This window comes from Eubalaena glacialis, chromosome 15 (genome assembly GCF_028564815.1).
Source record: "Eubalaena glacialis isolate mEubGla1 chromosome 15, mEubGla1.1.hap2.+ XY, whole genome shotgun sequence".
Taxonomy (NCBI): Eukaryota; Metazoa; Chordata; class Mammalia; order Artiodactyla; family Balaenidae; genus Eubalaena; species Eubalaena glacialis.
In genome coordinates, this window is record NC_083730.1 from 69,248,518 (window position 1) to 69,268,442 (window position 19,925).

The following is a 19,925-nucleotide window of genomic DNA, read 5'->3' on the forward strand; positions in this document are numbered from 1 at the left end:
GCAGCCTTGCCTATCCAAGCCTTAGTTTTCTCATTTGTGCAATGCGCATCAAGCTAGGTGTCCCTGGGGGCTCTTTGATGGCAGGGGAGAGGGTGGGTGTGTGCGTGCCTGCTCGCCTGGGCACTGCAAGTGGTGAATTCACGCAGCATAAGCTCATTTGTCAGGAGCACACTGGCCTGGCATCTGGCCTGTGGCAGGCTAGGCTCCCTGGGCAAGAGGAAATGAAGTTTGACTCAAGCTTTCCTTAATGCTCCACTGCGGCTGGCCAGGCCTCCCTCCGCTGGAGTTAGCGCTGATGACAGGGCTGAGCTTGGCTGGGGGCGTGGGGCTGGAGGGAAGCTGCTCTGCCAGGCGGAGGGTGGGCAGGAGACTCTAAGTCACACATCACTGCAGTCAGCGGTGGATCCCATCCAGGAGGAGAAAAACAGAGAAGTGGAATTCAGACGCTCCTTCCCAGTCTCTCATTTCTGGACTTCTTCCCCAACAGAGGATGAATATTATACAAAGTGAAAACTGTCCTCGGCTGCCCTCCAACCTTCAGCCACTGAGGTGCCTGGGTGTGAGGAAACTGCCCAGGAGCTTCCCGGCCAAGAAAGCGGGGAGCCTGGACTTACGTCCAGGTCTGTTAGATCCCCAAACCCAAGTCGTTAACCAATTAACATGCCCTTTATGAGAAATTTAGATGGTTTGCCTGGAGGAAAAGGAGGGGGAAAGGAATTAACATTAATTGGGTGTGTGTATATATATATATATAAAACATTAATTGGTCAGGCAATATATTGGCCCCAGAGAGGTGGGTTTTTTTTCCCTCCTGACACCAGCCAACTCTCTGATTCTCTGAAACCAACTGGGGGTTTTACAGTTCAATTCAGTTCTGACCTTGACGACCCAGAGTCAATGCAGACTCTTCAGGTTAAGGGCTCAGTCCCACAAGACTGCCTCACTTTGGGTACCGGTCCCAAGTTGGGGGTCCCCAGGTTATGAGCACTTCGACCCAACTTGGCTACACATTCCGGGGGTCCGGCAGCCCCCACCTCCAAGGTTGAATAATTCGCTAGAATGGCTCAGAGAACTCAGGAAAGTGTTTTACTTATTATTACTGATTTATTATGAAAGATAAATCTCAGGAACAGCCAAATGGAAGAGATGCGCAGGGCGAGGTATGGGGGAGGGGTGCAGGGCTTCTGTGCCTTCTCTGGAGTGGGCGTGCCACCCTCCCAGTACCTTGACATGTTCAGCAACCTGGAAACCCATCACTTAGGGGTTTTATGGCGGTTTCAGTAGTAGGTGTGATTGATTACATCATTAGCCACTGATAATTCTCCAGCCCCTCTCTGCTTCTGGGAGGGGTGGGGCTGAAAGTTACAAGCTTCTAATCAAGGTCTTTCTGTGGACCAGCCCCCATCCTGAAGCTATCAAGGTACTTCATTAAAACAAAAGATGCTTATCACTCAGGAAATTCCAAGGATTTTAGGAGCTCTGTGCCAGGAACCTGGCACAAAGGCAAATAGCTGTCTTGTCATGTTGATTGACTCACTACTATCCTGGTAGTTTTAACTCTGTTTACCTTACTTGGGTGTCATTAAAGACCAAATGGGTTTATGAACATAAGGTAGTTAGAAAGGTGCTTGGCACATAAAAAGACATCCAGGAGTGTTTTTGTTTGTTATTATTATTACCCAAGATCAAATTGCTGCAGAGTGGTGAAGCCGCATTGAAAGCCAGGTCTGTATAATTTTTCCCCCATCCCTGGGTCACCCGGCCAGTACTTCCCAGACATTTGGACATCACTGATCAGTCAAAAAAGTAAGCAAATAAAAACTAAAATAAATATATGCGGATTGACATAGTGTTTTCATTTTCTTATAAAAATGACTACCATCTCTTATCACCATCATCTCATAAAGCAAAGGCATTTTAGCACCTAAAAGGTAGGGAAAAAACATAATCGCAGGGTAGAGGAGAGCCCTTTAAATTACATGAATGTGGCTTTCTGAGTACTCTCTCAACATTATTCTTCTCACTTCCCCACAGACCAGTGGAAACCTCATCAGCGGCCAGCCCAGGTTTCAGCCCAGGTTTCCAAGGCTTTGGTGGGGGTGGGGAGGTGGTGCCACTGCACAGAGGTTTGGGGTGTCAGAGCATGTTTCTAAATTAATGTGTTTTCAGAAAAGTGTCAGCTGATAAATAGCTGGAGAAAATATACATATATATACTTTTTATATTTGTATATTATATATATATTTGTTCTTCCCCAGGTAATAGCACAAATTTAACAAACCTGAAAGATTTCTTACAACAGTAATGTAGAAACAGACTCGGATGAACTTATCTCACAATTTGTAGGGGATGCATTAAGCAGAAGCTGAGAAACTCCTGGTATGAATACCAATCTGGGAATAAGCCCACGGGACTCAGACACACCTAAGCAAGCACGGATTTCCTTCTGCATCAGTCTTGCAGGGGCGGCAAGCGTGGAGCAGGTCTTTCTCTGTAGCCACGTCGAGGCAGCAAACCTACAGGCCAAGTCAGCCTCCAGAGGGACTGAGAGAACAGATGAAAGGGGTTCTGAGATGGGGGCCTGGCTCCCTGGTGACTAGAAAGGAAAGCCAGGGCTGAGCTGCCAATGAGAAAGAGTGGCAGCCACAGGCAGCTCATAAAGCGTGGGTCTACATGATAGACCAATGTGAACTGGAATCAGATTTCTGCCACTTCCTACCTCTGAGTCTCAGCTTCCACATCTGTATAATGGGCTGGTAGTATTGATCTCGGGTGGCCTCGGCCTGCAGTGGCCCACCAGGGCCAGTGGCCAGTGACAAGGCCCTGGCCCATTGGCTTTGTAGAAATGAACTTCCATAAAGAGACAGAAAGTAGTGAAACAAGTAAAGTGTTTATTAGGAAGAAAAAGAGTACGTGTGAATAGACACACACGGGCGAGCTCAGAGAGAGAGTCGTGCCCTCGTGGTAGTTTGAATCACTTATATGGGGCATTTCTTCCAAGTTTCCTCTGGCCAATTGTCTTGCTTTGGCTCTGAGTCCATATCTTGTATCTGGGCAGGGCTCAGCTCCTCCTCCCTCCTGCTATTATCTTTATCTTGGAGTATCTGTCCACAGGGGACAAACTTCAGCTGCTCAGCCTGGGGCCCATCCACCTCCTGCCTCAGTAATAAGTTGAATCATGTGAAATGCCATTTTTAATAGGTCAAAAAGCAGTTCATAATAAAAAAAGACTTTAGCAAACACTGGTGAGTGTGTAAAGAAACTGGAACTACATTGCTGGTGGGGATGGAACATGGTACAGCTACTTTGGAAAACAGTTTGGCAGTTCCTCACAAATTTAAACATAGACTTACCATATGACCTAACAATTCAACTCCTAGGAATTTATCCAAGAGAAGTGAATACACGAAGACTTGTACACGAATCTTCAGAGCAACATTATTTGTAATTGCCAAAAAGTGAAAACAATCCAAATGTCCATCAACTGGCAAGTAGATAAACAAAATGTCATCTATCCATACAATAAAAGAGCAATAAAAAAGAAAGTACTCATCCATGCTGCAACGTGGATGAACCTGAAAAACATTATGCTAAGTGGAAGAATGCAAAAGGTCACATATCATATGATTCCTTTTATATGAAATGTCTAGGAAAGGCCAATCTAGAGAGAGAGAGAAAGCAGATTAGTGCTGCCTAGAGCTAAAGGTAGGAATGGAGGCTTGACTGCAAATAGGCAGGAGGGGTCTTTTGGGGGTGCTAGAAATGTTCTAAAACTGGATTGTGGTGATGGTTGCACAAGTTTATAAGTTTACTAAAAATCATTGAATTGTACACTTTAACTGGATGATTTTTATGGTTTGTATATTATACCTCAACAAAGCTATTTCAAAAAGTCAAATATTAGCTGCAAAATATATGAATGAAAAACTGATAGAAGTAAAAGAAAAAAAATGATAAATCCACAAGTATAGTCGGCAATTTCAACATCCCTATTTCAATAATTGATGGAACAGTAGACATAAAATCAAAAAGGGTGTAGATAACTGAAGAACGCGATCAACCAACTTGATCTAACTGGCGTTTATAGAACCCTCTGCCTAACTACAGCAGGATACAAATTCTTTGTACATGAATATGGAGCATTTTTACCAATATAGACTGTATTATAGACCATAAAACAAGTCAATACCTATAAAATGATTCAAATTATACAAAGCGTATTTTCTAAGCACAGTGGAATTAAATTAGAAATCCCTAACAGATATCTGGAACATTTCTAAATATTTGGAAACTAAAAACACACTTCTAAATAACTAATGGGGCAAAGAATAAAAAAAAAAAAGAGAAATAAAAATACATTTGAACTGAATTTTTAAAGAGGGCGACATAATCAAAATTTGGATGCCACTGAAGCAGTACTGAGCGGGAAATTTAGAATGTTAAACACTTATGTTAGAAAAGGAGAAATCAATGACCTCAGTTTATACCTTCAAAGACTAAAAAAAGAAAATCAAGTTAAATCCAAAGTAAGCAGAAGAAAGGAAATAATAAAGATCGGAGCAGAAATCAATAAAATAGAAAACAAAAAAACAATAGAATTAATGAAAGTAAAGCTTGTTCTTTGTGAAAGTTTAACAAAAGTAGTAAACCTCTAGATAGAATAATCAGGAAAAAGAAGACACAGACTACTAATATAAGGAATAAGAAAGGCAGCATTGCTACAGATACTATAGATATTAAAAAGCAAATTAGGGAATATTATGAATAATTCTATGTCAATAAATTCAACAACTTAGGTAAAATGGACAAATACCTCAGAAAGTGCCAACTACCAAAGCTCACTCAAGAAAAAAGAGATTGCCTGAATACACTGCATTTATTAAAGAACTTGTATTTGTAGCTGGAAATCTTCCTACAAAGAATGCTCCAGGCCCAGATGACTTCACTGGTGAATTCTACCAAACATGCGAGGACAAAAATAATACAATTAAATACAAGTATTTTCAGAAAATAGGAGAAAAAAGAACTTCCCAATTCATTCAATGAGGGCAGCATTACTCTTATACCAAAATCAGACAAAGGCATTACAATCAGGTCAATATCAGTCATAAACATAGACACACAAATGGTTAACAAAGTTCTAGCAAATCAGATCCAACAATGTATAAAAAAGAATAATACATCATGACTAAGTGCAGTTTATGCCAGAAACTCAGGATTGTTTCATGATTTGAAAGTCAATAAATGGAATTCATCATATTAGGGAATTTAAAAAAGGAAAATTAATTGAGCTTCTCAGTAGATGCAGAAAAGCATCTGACAAAATTCAATATCCATTCCTAATAAAAATTCTCATCAAATCAGGAATAGAAAGAAATTTCTTTAACCTGATAAAGGGTATCTACAAAAAAAAAAGAAAAAAAGAAAAAAACCCTACAGCTAACAGCACCCTTAATGGTGACAGACTGAATGCTTTCCCTCTTAGATCGGGAATGAAGCAAGGGTGTCCACACTCATCATGTCCATTCAACATTTTGCTTGAAGTTCTACTCAGGGCAATGAAGTGGGAAAAAAAAATATTAAATGCATATCGATTGGAAAGGAGGAAGTAAAACTAACATTATTTGCAGAAAGCATGATTGTCTCTATAGAAAATCCTAGAGATTTTACAAAGGAATCCTTAGGAATCCACAAAGAAGCTACTGAAAGTAATAAGTGAGTTTAGCAAGGTCATTATACAAAAAATGAATTGTATCTCTATAAACTAGTTAACAACCCTTTGGAAGTTGAAAGTTAAATAATACCACTGCTATAGCATGAAAAATGTGAAATACTTAATGATAAATTTGACAAAAGATATTTAAGAGCTCTACTCTGAGAACTATAAAATATTGTTGAGAGGAATTAAAGAACGCATGAATAAATGGGAGGATGAACCACATTTATGGGTCAGAACATTTAATATTGTTAAGATGTCAGCACTGCCCACACTGATCTACAGATTCAATGCAATCCCAATTAAAACCTCAGCAGGACTTTTTGCAAAAATTTACAACAAGATTATATAATTCATATGGAAAAACAAAGAACCTAGAAGAGCAAAAATCATTCTGAAAAAGAACGAAGTTGAAGACCTACACTGCTTGATTTTAATATGTATTATAAGGTTACAGTAATCAAGACAGTATCGGTTTGGTATTGACATAAAGACAGACATATAGATCAATGGAATAGAATAGAGAGTTGAGAAATAGACCCACACATGTATGATCAATTGATTTGCAGTGGTGTTGCCAAGGCAATTCAATGGGGAAGGGACAATCTTTTCTTTAAATAGTGCTAAAACAATTGGATGGCTATATGCAAAATAAATAAATGAAAGAACCTTGACTCTTACCTCAGATCGGATACAAAAATTGCTCAAAATAGATAATAGACTTAAATGTAGGAGCTGAAATTATAAAACGTCCAGGAGAGAACATAAGAGAAAATCTCTGTGGACTTGGATTTGGCAAAAGTTTGAAAAATATGACACAAAAAAATCACAAACTGTAAAAGATCATTTAGTTGGATAAGATCGAAATTTAAATATTCTGTTCTTTAAGATGCACTTATGAAAATGAAAAGGCAAATCACAAACTGAGAGAAAATATTTAGAGAACACGTATCCAACAAAGGTTTTGTCTCTAGAATATATGAGGAACTCTTACAACACAATCATTTAAAAATACAAAAACTATTTTTAAAAAAAAATTTTTGGCCATGCCGTGTGGACTGCAGGATCCTAGTTTCCTGACCAGGGATCAAACCCGTGCCCCCTGAAGTGGAAGCGCAGAGTCCCAACCACTGGACAGCAGGGAACTCCCCAAAAACAAATTTTAAATGGGCAAAAGAATTGAACATACACTTCACCAAAAAAGATATATGGATGGCAAATAAACACATGAAAAGATGTTCATCATCATTAGTAATTAAGGAAATGAAACTTAAAACCACTACACACCCACTGTATGGCTTAAATTAGAAAATTGAGTTATACCAAGGGTTGGCATGGGTGTTAAGTGACTGGGACTCTTACAAGCTCCTAGCGGAAATGTAAAATGATGGAACCACTTTGGAAGGCCATCTTGTTGTTCCTTAATTAGTTAAACATACACCTACTGTATGATATAGCCATTCCGCTCCTAGGGGTTTACCTAAGAGAAGCGAAAACACATGCCTCACCAAGACTTGTAAACAAATTCTTGTAGCATCTTTATTTGTAATAGCTAAAAAGTAAACAACCTGAATGCCCATCATACAGGTGAGTTGATAAAGACAAATTGTGATCTATCCATACAATGCAACACCACTGGCATCTTGATACTTCTGATTCATCTAGTATATTTCAGCACTTTCCTTTACAGCATCAGATACGGGGAAAGTCTGCCTGATATCAGAGAGCTTAAAATAAAACACTCCGAGGGTATATCCTAATTTCTTTACAGACCCACCCCAGGCCTTTGTACCCTCCATACCCAGAGCCCATATCTTTATCCTGATTGAGAGATCCAGTCCCATTTCCATATAGTCACGTAGTTTTATTCATTTCAATATATCTTATTCCTTAAGAAGATAAGTAAGCATGGTCACAGCTTCAGACCTTTGCTAAATGGAAAAAAGAAGTTTTCTTTGTCTAACCACACACAGGAATTTTGGCTTGGGAAATAATGGTTATCAAACTTGGTTTGGATTCCTACTTTACCTTCTCTTGCTGTGTCTTTTCCCTCATTTTGGATTCCCAGAGTCATAATGTCATCTCCTCCTTTTGTCTCTATTGGGGAGAGGTAACATATTAATATATTATAAGATAATGTGGGTTCAAAACCTGGCTTTTCCACTTACTAGCTGTGTGACCTTGCGTGGATTACTTAACCTCTCTGTGCTTCAGTTTTCTCTTTTGGAAAATGGTGATAATCAGAGTAGTAAGTACCTCCTGGAACGTTGAAAGCTCTTAGCGTTGGGCACATAAGCAGTCGATAAATATTTGCTTTTCTTAGCACATGAACCCAGTATCAGGAAAAGTTCTAAAGGTCTGATTCACCTTATCACACTGTCTTTTTATTTATTTATTTATTTATTTATTTATGGCTGTGTTGGGTCTTCGTTCCTTGTGTGAGGGTTTTCTCTAGTTGTGGCAAGCGGGGGCCACCCTTCATCGCGGTGCGCGGTCCTCTCACTATCGCGGCCTCTCTTGTTGTGGAGCACAGGCTCCAGACGCGCAGGCTCAGTAATTGTGGCTCACGGGCCCAGCTGCTCCGCGGCATGTGGGATCTTCCCAGACCAGGGCTCGAACCCGTGTCCCCTGCATTGGCAGGCAGATTCTCAACCACTGCGCCACCAGGGAAGCCCATCACACTGTCTTATAAAGATCAATTTTAATAGCTGATCCCCCCAGATGGAGATTGCATTTTAACATAGACTTGTTATAGGAAATAGATTCTAACTGGGATTTCAGGCCTGATCAAATCGTGCTGGGTGGAAGAGGGGCTAAGAGCAGGCTTTACTGTCTGGAACCAAATTGTGTCCTAATCACAATGTACATCAGAACTACATGAGAAACTCCTTAAAATCAACATCTCTGAGGGATGAGCCTGGGAACCTGCATTTTAACAAACCCTCCAGATAATTCTCATTTCCAAGAAAGTTGTAGAATCCCTGCCTATGGGATGCCTACCAGAAGAGAAACTCTTTTTTTCACTCTCTCTTGCTATTACATTCTTATATTCTTTTCTCCCCAGTTTCTTTACTTTTGTTGGGGGGAGGGAGATGGGGAGTGATGCTTAAAAAAAAAAACACCCCAAATTTAATTACCTGGAAATTCTTTTTTCTTCTTATTTTGTTCTTTTCAGGACTTGTATAGTTGCATTTTTTATTTTTATACCTATGCGGTAACGTACATATAGAATTTTGTATCCTGCATCCAATTAACATTATACCATCTGTATTATTTCATCCTGCTACATTTTTTTCTCACACCTTCTCTTCCTCACCCCTTGCTTCTCTGTCCAGGTGACCATCTAAGGTGGCTAGATGGGTATGTGCCTGTGTCCACATTCATCTTAATGCAAGTATATAGTTACGTACATTGAATTTGGGGAACTTGATATAGCTTTGGTTTCTCGTACTGTGTGTATTTTATAAGCATTCTGAAATTTTTTTTTTTCCTGAAAGCTAAATGAGTAAAGGATGTGGTTAGTCTGCCTGTGCTTAAAATTCATATAAGATCTCTATAGTGAAGGTTGCTTTACATTAATGAGGATTATATTTACTCTTTTCGCCTCGTTTGCAATTATTGGGTGAACTCAGGTTGCTTTAGTTCGTTACCACCATTAGTGCCTGTGAGTAACAGAGGGTGTGCCTCAAATGCACAAGTACCTGGGAGCTCATGACGTCTTCCCTCTTCTAGCGGAGGGCAGCTCTGGCCCGCGAGGTGGAGGGCTGGGTTCTGATCATACATGTTACTGCAAATTAAATCTCTCCCTGAGCCTCAGTTGTCCCATCTGTAAAGGATGGTTATTAGGCACAAGTGGTGTTCCTCTCAGAGAGCCCTGTGGACCATATGCTTCAGAATCACCATCATACCAGTTAAGATGCAGATTCCAAGGCCCCACCCTCGGCCCATTGAACCACAACCTGGGGTGGGGCCCAGGAGCCTGCATGGTCAACAAGTCTCACAGTTGGATCCCATGGACTATTAAAGGTTGGGAACTACAGATACCTGTGGTTGAATATCCTGGCAGTTAATCTCCAAACTCCTCTTTGTTCTTTCTCAGGCAGGAAGGAGTTAATCCTGGCTAGTCAATGTGGTCCTCACCTGCTCCTGCAAGAGCTGCACCATCTAACGGAGTCAAGAGCTAGAAGTCTACATCCTGGTACATAGTCAGTGGTACTTTTCATATGGATGGAAGGGAAAGAAAGGAGAGAGGAAAGAAAAAAAAAAATAGATAGCCTCCTTTCAACTCGAGGTCTCTACAAATGCTGCTTTCTTAGCCAGGAATGATGTCCTACGAATGATCTCCTATCTACTTAACTCCTGAGACTCTTAATGTCTCAGCTAAGAACTTGCTTCCTCTGGGAAGCTTTTCAGACCTCTCCATCACATTGCGTGTGTAGATAATGATAACCACTCTCCTATCACCTGGTATTTCCCCCTTATGTAATTAATCGTTAAATGGCTAACTCACCCCAGTGGACAAGAAAATTTCATCCATGTTCCCAGAGTGCATCAAAAGACCTGGCACATAGTAAGTGCTCAATGAATAAATATTTGATAAATGACGTGGACATGGTACCTGGCTCAGCTTTAACATTAGAGCCAAGGCTTTCCTGGGCAGAGCTAGGGCTCCAAGAACTATCACACACACACAGACACACACACACACACACACACACACACACTGTTCCCACCCCCATAGCACCCCAAACCAGCCAAATGGCAAATTGCACCCAAAATCTGGGAAAAGCCTTCGACAAGTTATCTTAGAATAGTAACAGCTTCTGTCCCAGCCAGTGCTGTCACAGGCAGCTTAATTATGGTAATTAGCCACATTAAAACATGATTATAACATAAAATTGGAATTAGTCATATAACACATTCAAATTTTTTGGTATGCTTATTGATTTTCTTTCCCTGTTAATCAGAGGGCTACAGTAAATTCAGATAGATCTGGTACAATTAAAACTGAGCCTGTAAATGCTAGTGAAAATTTTAATTAGCATCTGTCTTTTGTTAAGGACAGCGAGGTGAGGATGTATCTTTTTACAGGGAACATAATCAAGGTGTTTGTCTTTGTTTTCTGGATCCTAGGTGGGGCAGACCATACTGTTCTTGTTCCTTTTTAAGAACTGTTTTGAAAGAAGATGCAAGTTGTGAAGACATCTAAGAAATGCCTAAACAAGAAGTGGTCGGTTTAAAGAAAAACAGTTAGTCAAACTTGGTGATTGGAGGTATGTAGACAAAACAACCAATTGAATTGAATCATTCTCTTTTCTGTAGGATGGAGTGGCTTTGAAATAGGGCAACCACGAGTTTACATCTTAACTCTGCTGTTTACTAGCTGTGTGATCTTGCACAGGCTTTGTTTTGCCTCTCTGAGCCTCAGTTTCCTCATCTGCAAAATGGGGATAATGGTAGAACCTATCTCACAGGATGATTGAGAGAATTAATGGGATTACACATTTTCAACGTGAAGTAACACCTTAATAATTAGGAGTTGTTATCATCGTCATTATCATCATCATCACCACCATCATCTTTATCACCATTAGCATCATCATTACCATTTTCATCCAATGAAGAGAAGACTCTTGTAATATCTGCCATGACTCTTGAGCTTCATGGTGTAGGGGAAAGACCATGAGTTTGGATTCAGGTAGCTCTCTACTCTGTGCCACTTATAATGTATGCAACCTCAGGCAAGTCATTATATTTCTTTCCTTATTTGTAAAATGAGCACAATTTTCAAGGGGATGTTGGGAATGTGACAAGGGATGTGGGTCATGCCTGGCATGGAGCTAGCCATTTGAGCCACGTTGATTCTCCATCTTGAATATCAGGTCCCATCCGCTCAACAGATTGCTTTGGTGGTGGTGTAGCTCAGGCATGTATAGATATAAAAGCAAGAATCTCCAGGTTTCAAATTACAGCCTTCACTCAGAGGCTTTTCTGTGCTGCCTCCTGCAAGGCCCGTGTCCCACTGTCATGACCTTAGTTGCCGGGAAGTGTTTCTGCCATCTGTATATACGGAAGAGATAGTAGATGGTAGATAGTAGATAGTAGATCAAATATTCCATGTGGTCCCCTGAATTTCCCAGCCTCCCTTGCAGTTGGGAGTGAGGCCGTGTGACTCCTGACCAGTAGACTGTGAGCAGAAATATGTCACTTCCGTTTGGAGGCAATTAAAGAGCCGTGGCTGGGAAACCACATGTAGAGATAACAAAACTGCAAGATGGAAGTTACCAAATCATCAAGTCACTGCAGGGAGGACAGCTGTCCTGGAGAGCAATGGAATCCCTGTTGGACTTGTGTGAGTGGAAAGTAAACCATGGTTGCATTAAGCTACTGAAAGTTTGAGGCTTCTTTGTTACAGCAGCATAACCTAGCTTATGCTGATTAATACAGTGATTGGTCTCTGCCATGAAATCCACTTTTTTGCTTGTGCCTCTTGCTCTGAATGCACTAATGGCTTGTTGGCTATTGGCCATTCCCAGACTGACTGATGCACCTTTTTTCCAGAACCGATTTTAGGTAGACTGGATGGGAACTGGGACTTCTAAGTTCAGAGATTTGCCATAACGCTCATGCCCATCGATGCAACCTACGGCTAGCCCCTCACTGTTCGGACAGCACAGGTGACTGGGAGAAAGAAACATGGAAAACTCAAAATAACAGGGTCCTTGCATGGGTCGTTCACAGCCGCATAGACTCCTACCCATACTGGGGTGCCCAATGGAATTGATATGTCAAATATCATGGGCATCCATTGTTTCCCCTGACCAGAATTCACACCCATCTTTATTTTGGTATCAACACTTAGTTTTGAGACCCACTCATCAGATTCAGGCTTGGTGGGCTTGTCAATCCAAAGGCTTTACCCTCTTCTGTCCAAGAAGTGGGCACATGACCCAGCCTCGGTAGTGATTCATACCAAGTGCAGCCTCTTTAAAGGACTCAGGAGGGTCCCAGCTTCCTAGGTCCTTAGAACTGCTGTGATGCTGTTCTCAGACCTGCTTTCCCAACTCTTCTTTTGTCTGTGAGATACTCCTATTCTTCTGACAAAGCTCTCACACCTTTTTCTGGCTGAATTTAGCCAGAATCAGCTCCCTTTCATCAAAGAGTGTTAAGTAATACATAATAATGAATTCCATCCAATATTGACAAAGCCCCTGTCATGTGCTGGGTACCATGCTGGACTCTGTTGCCCTATTACTCTAAGTTTGGAATGACATTTATGATTGATGGCCTAAGAAAACAAAACTCCGAGGTTAAGTAAAACACAGATTTTTTTAAAAAATTAATTAAGTAATTTATTTTTGGCTGCATTGGGTCTTTGTTGCTGCGTGTGGGCTTTCTCTAGTTGCAGAGAGCCAGGGCTAGTCTTCATTGCAGTGTGCAGGCTTCTCGTTGCGGTGGCTTCTCTTGTTGCGGAGCACGGGCTATAAGTGCGCGGGCTTCAGTAGCTGTGGTACACGGGCTCAGTAGTTGTGGCTTGCGGGCTCTAGAACACAGGCTCAGTAGTTGTGGCGCATGGGCCTAGCTGTTCCACGGCATGTGGGATCTTCCCAGACCAGGGCTCGAACCCATGTACCCTGCACTGGCAGGTGGATTCTTAACCACTGCGCCACCAGGGAAGTCCCAGTAAAATGCAAACTTATTTATTCATTCAACAAACATACTGTGAGTGCCAATTATGGGCAAATGAACATCTAGGTGCTGGGGATACAGGACTTAAAAAAACAGACCAAAATTTTGTTTTGTTTTGAGAACCACTCATCAGATGCAGGCCTGGTGGGCTTGTCAATCAAAAGGCTTTACCCTCTTGGGGCTTCCCTGGAGAGGAAGCAGCAAGAAGGACTCAACGCAGGCAAAAAAAAAAAAAAGCTTTACCCTCTTCTGTCCAAGAGGTGGTCACATGACCCAACCCGGGTAGTGATTCATATCAAGTGCAGCCTCTTTAAAGGACTTGGGAGGGTCCCAGCTTCCTAGATCCCCAGAACTGCTGTAATGCTGTCCTCAGACCTGCTTTTCCAGCTCTCCTTTGTGAGACTGATAGTCTGTTTGGAGGAGGCAGATGTAAATAACACAAACAATAAAAATATAGAGTAATCAGATGCTCAGAAGTAGTATGTGGAGAAATAAAGCAGTACAGGAGGATGGGTAGCATGTGGTGTCAGGGGTGGGATAAAGAGGGCTTGCAATTTAAAACCCTTTGGTCAGGGAAGACTTCACTGAGATTTGAGCAAAACCTGGAAAATGGAAACGTGTGTTCTCTTGTTTCCAAATTCCATTTTGCAGGTGACTTGGTTTATAGGGCTGTTGTGGAGACAGGACTTGACACTTAAAACGCACACAATAAACATCAGCTGGAAAACAAGCGCAAAGAAGCCATTTGGATGCCAAGTCAGCGCTGTGTGTGGGGAGCACCAGCACTCATCCTCCAATCCTAAACCATCACCCTGGGGATGCTGCATCCCAGCCCTGGAAACTGCTGAGGCTGTGGCCTCACAGGGTGGTGTGTAATCACCAGTCCCCCTCCCCCATCCCAGCTCCCATGCTGCTCTGATGAGGGACCTCGGGCAGCCCCAGCTGCCGGCTCTTTCAGCTGCTCCCAGCCACTGCTCCAGAAGAACTGAGGGTGGGGGAAAAAGGGAGAGAGACAGAGGGGGGGAGGCAGGGAGGGAGAGAGATACAGACAGAGACACACACAGAGAGAAAGAGAGAAACAGAGGGAGGGAGGGAGGGACGGTGGGAGAAGAAGAAGAGAAAACAAGGAACAGAGAGGGAGGGAAATGCATTACCCAAGCCTGAGAGAGGCAGATGGAACTCCTCTGCAGTGAGCTTGTCCTGGGTGGCCAGGGTACTTCTAACATCTGCAGTTCCTCCCAGCTGCCCCACCCTGCCTACATTCAAGAAATACTCAAGGGCATAGGCTCTGGACACCAGGTTCAAATGGACCCGGGTTCAAATCCTGTCTCTGCCATTGCCTGGACATGGGAACGTAGGCAATCTCATAAGTATCTGAGTCTCAGTTTCATAATGCCAACTTCATAGGTTAGAGAGAGGATTCTGATGTGAAGCGTGGAAAGCACCTAGCCGCCTGCCATGCTCACAGTGCGGGGATCTTGGCTCAGTCCTGGCTCTGGGTCCTTGGACTCCGCCCGCAGGAGACCCTGGTCCCACACATTCACACAGAACCGTGATTGGGACTCTGATTGAGAACCTTGAGCCCAGTGGCTCTTTTCCCAGCTGCACCCTGGGATCACCTGGGGAGCTTTAAAGAACACAGATGCCCGAGTTCTCTCCCAGAGAGAGTCTGATGTAATTCACTTGGGATGCAGCCGGGGCATCAGAATCCCTAAAAGCTCCCAGGTGATTCCAAGGTGCAGCCAAGGTTGAAAGGCACTGCTTTGTCTCAGGGTGTTGATTTAAACCCCCCACATTTATTCCCAAAGAATGAGAGATACTCAGACAACGTGCCTTTAGACAGCCTCTCAGACCAGCTGCTTTTTCTAATTTGGTTCGACAAGCATTTATTGAGCATCTATCTGTGCTCCTGGCACACTGTTAAAATCAAGCACTGTTCCTGTCCTCCAACAGCATGGTGTCTGGGTGACCATATCCTGCTACGCTTGAGGGGACCATGGGAAAAATTGGGAGGAAAATATCTCACCCAGATTGCGGGATGGGTGGGGAAGGAGGGAGGTTACAGGATCAGACCTAAACTGTGACTTGAAAAACTGAGTAGCAGCTGGCCCAGCAGAGATGTGGAAGGAAGAAGGGTAACCCAGGTGACTGGAACGGTATGATGTGTGAAGCATCAAGGGAAGAGGGACAAAATGAGGAGGGGGATTACTTACAGGCAGGTCTATGAGACAGGAGGACAAAGGGCAGGAGAGGAAGACAGAGAGTAGAAGCTTTACAGCCATGCCAAGACCCCTGGCCTTCACATTATGGGCACTAGGGAGCCATGGCAGGCTCTAGGTTATGAGGCAGTTTTGATCCTGTGCACAAGTATTCAGAGCGCGGCTGCCTCTGAGTGCTGGGGGGTGGCGCATCCAAAAGAGGAAAAAGCCTTTGTTTGGCAATTTTTCCACAAGCAATTTTATTCCATTCCCTTCCATCATGTAGAAACATGAAGTTATCCAGAGAACATCACTGCCATGGTAACGGTAAGAGAAACAAACAATGCACCCATTTGTATAAAATTGTCCATAAAGCCTGTTTATTTTTCATACCATTATTTTAATAGGCGGGGATGGCAGTGATGGGATGGGGAACAGCAGGCTTTAATGGTGCCGCTAACGTCGCCTTTTCTTGAAACAACTTGAAATGCTCACAGACATTCAGACATCGGCACTTAGATCGTGTCTCCGGCTGGGAACTCCCGCTGCTTTAGAATGTTACGGCTGGGAAGCATCCCCTGTTCCCGGAACTGAAAGGCAGTGTGGTCAAGTGGTTATAAACTCCAGCCAGAGGTCAGACAGCCTTGGGTTTGAGTCCCTGTTCTGTCACTGATTGGTGACTGTTGGCAAATTTCATTACCCCTCTGAGCCTCCGTTTATTCATCTGCATCATTCATCCCCCTTAGAATCTAGGGGGAGAACACAGATAGTACACCTGGAAACACATAAGGAAATAAGAAAGATGATTTTAGAGAGTGATACGTGCTTGAAAGGATTTAAAACTGAGGAAGTTCTCTCCAAGGAGGTGCCATTCTGGCTGACCACAGGGTGAGAGTGAGCCACGTGTGTGCCTATCAGGAGGAAAGACCTCCCAGGCAGGGGAACAGCAATCACAAAGAATAAGAGACAGACCTGAGTTTGGAATGTTTGCAGCTCGACCTTCGTAAAGGGAAGCACAAGAAAAGGTCAGAGAGGGTAAAGGGGCCAGATCTGGAGGACCCTGTAGGCTAGGGTAGGAGTTTGGGTTACAGTGATACAAACTCCTAGGGTGGTTGCAAGGATTAAATGAGATATTGAACAGTAAACTCTAAAGCAGCTGCTTGAAAACGTCAGCTTATATTCTCACCAGGATATCTGCAGCCCATCATCTCTTGGGTGTGGAAGCTATTACCACAGAATGATCGAACTGCAGACCTGGGAGGGCTTTCAGAGATCACTTTTCCTATTTTCCTTTTTCATATGGATGAATTAAGGATCAGAGAGGGCAAGGGACTTACAGACATCACACAGGAGTCAGTGGGGCAGCCTCTGGGCTCTCCGACTTCTGCCCACTCTCCCTTGGGCTCCTGGACTCAAGTCCATCCATGATCTCTAAAGAGAAACCCCTTGGTCTCTGTTCCTGCTGGTGCCAGGAGGTGCTTCTCCTGGGGAACAGTGTGGGGTAATGGAAAAACACAGAGCCTCAGAGGGTCCTCAGACATTTGTCCTCTTCTCCCACCCTCCTGTCCTCCTGGGAACAAAGGCTGGGCTTTGGCTGGGGAGCTGGAAGAAAGGTCAGGATATGGGTCAGCAGGGACCTGACAGAGCCTGGTATTTCAGTATTCCATTATGAAGAGAATGGTGAGATAAGAGAGGAAGGCGAAGGGCTAGAGGATGTTTCTACAACTGAACAGAGCAGTACCGCCTTGCTTAATTTCAAGTGAGGCGAGTCACATGGAAAATGAGTTAGACTGGCTAAGTCCCTGATGGGCTTGGGTGTTTTACTGACTCTATACCCTTAACCCCAGCTGGACTTTCCTCTGGTTCTAAGCATACAGAAATACACTTAATAAATCCTGTTAGAGAAGAGCTTTTTATGGCCTTTGGGCCGTGTCTTTTCACTTACAATCTGTATAATACATGATAATAATTCCTCCTGCTTACTGAGCACCTACTACAGCGTGGGTACTTGTTTCAGCATTGAACATGCATCCTGTCTCTTACTATGACAAAAGCCCCGGAAGTAGTTACTAATATCCCTTGCTTCGTATAGACAAGGAAACTGAAGTTCAGAGGTCACACATATAGGAGGGAGTTCTGACTGCCTCAAACTCAGACATGTCTGACTCCAGGTAAACCTGCTGATTCCAAAGGACTCAGGTGCTCCTAGGGTCACCAAATATGTAAGTCTTAGAATAGCCCACAGGTGTGTACTTCTGTGCAGATATAGGCTGTTCTTCATGGTCTGAAAAATGTGTGTGTCACCGTTTATAGTGCCAGCAGAGTACATAAATATACACAGTACCTTTTATTGATTTTTTTTTTCTCACCTTTGAGACTCAAAAACCTAAACCCAGGAAAATCTCCCGGCTGAGTTTGTAGGAACTTGACCGTGGGGGTCCCATCAGATCCTATATGTTTGTCCCTCTCCTTCAGCCTCCTTCCTGTTTCTAACAGTGTCCTGGTTTTCCTTCTTGTCTGGCCAGACAGGCCTCTGGAGAATGCAAATCCATCTTGCAGGCTCACTTTGTATTCTGTAAACTTTCAGTTTGAAAATAAAGGCAAATCTCTGCTGTGCAATGGGCATTTCTCAAGAGCCAGGACAGGTGATAGAGACAGATCCGGCATTTTCAGGAAAATCAAATAGGCATAATTGCTTCTTTCCAGGTAATGTAGATGCACTGGATGGGGGAGGCTGTGTCACAGTTGATCATTCCCTTGTTAGCATCTGACCAGAGCAATGTGATAGCCACGGGCTTCCTGCCTGGGGGCTGCACAGGCTCAGCTTACGAAAACCGGGTTGAAAACACATGAAGAGAAGATGCTGGTTCGATGCTTTGCCTGCTCTTCGCAGACCCAGGGTGGATTTGTCTCCTGGACTTTACTCTTGCTGGGTTTTTTTTTTTTTTTTTCTTTTTACTAGCTCCCTCTCTTTCAATATGTCTCCTTTATATTCCATTTTTACTCCAAGACAAAAGATTTTTTCTCTTTTTTTTTTCCCCCAGTGATAAAGACTTTTCCAATACCAGACGTTCCTAAGGGGAGAAATTGATGCTGGGTTTGGGCAGGGCAGGACTGTGAATAAAAATTGACACTTCCTATATTGTATGTTGATGGGTAGAGTAATTACTGAGTATAGACTACCTGGCACACTCAAAGTCAAGCCCCTGGTTAATTATGATCCGCGTAGACAGAAAAATGGCATCAGAGAAATATGACGACAGTGGCTAGCATTTATCGCAACAGCGCTTTTTCAATCTCAGAGCCTTGCACTTGCTATGTCCTCTACTTAGAACATCTTCCCCAGATCTTCACCTGGTTACCTTTTTTCCACCATTCACTCCTCTGCTTAAATGTCTCCTAGCCTGGGAGGCCATCCCTGATCACTCAAAAGGAATGTACCTCGTTTACTCTCAGCTCATCCTGTTTTATCTTCCTCATAGAGCTTTCTGAAATTCTTATTAAGGTTTTACTGTCTATCCCTCACCTGACAAGGTAAGCTCCAGAGAGCAGGGCCTTTGTTTTATTCATTTGTGTATCCCCAGTGCCGAAAACGGTATCTGGCACATAGAAGCTGCTCAAAAAATATTTGTTGAAAGGATGGATAGATGGATGGATAGAAGGATAGATGGATGGATGGGTGGACAGATGAATGGAGAGTTTACTGCATGCTACATGCATTATCCTAAGTGCGTTATAATGATTGTCTCATTTAATCTTTTTTTTTTTTAATAAATTTATTTATTTTATTTATTTATTTTTGGCTGCGTTGGGTCTTCGTTGTTGCATGCGGGCTTTCTCTAGTTGCGGTGAGCGGGGGCTACTCTTCGTCACAGTGCGTGGGCTTCTCATTGTAGGGCTTCTCTTGTTGTGGAGCACGGGCTCCAGGCACGTGTGCTTCAGTAGTTGTGGCACGTGGGCTCAGTAGTTGTGGCTCGCAGGCTCAGTAGTTGTGGTGCATGGGCTTAGTTGCTCCACGGCATGTGGGATCTTCCCGGAGCAGGGCTCGAACCCATGTCCCCTGCATTGGCAGGTGGATTCTTAACCACTGCGCCATCAGGGAAGCCCTGTCTCATTTAATCTTAAATGACAACCATTCATTGAAGCAGCTTCAGAGAGGTTAAGACAGTTGTTAAAGGTCACACAGCTGTGAGTAGGAGAGAAATAATTCAAATTCAGTTCTGTCAGGTTTCAAAGCCCACTTTTAAGCACTCTGCTTCCCCTGGCATAGAACATTAATCTTGAAAAGGATTTGGGCACTCAGGTTACCAGACTTCACTAGA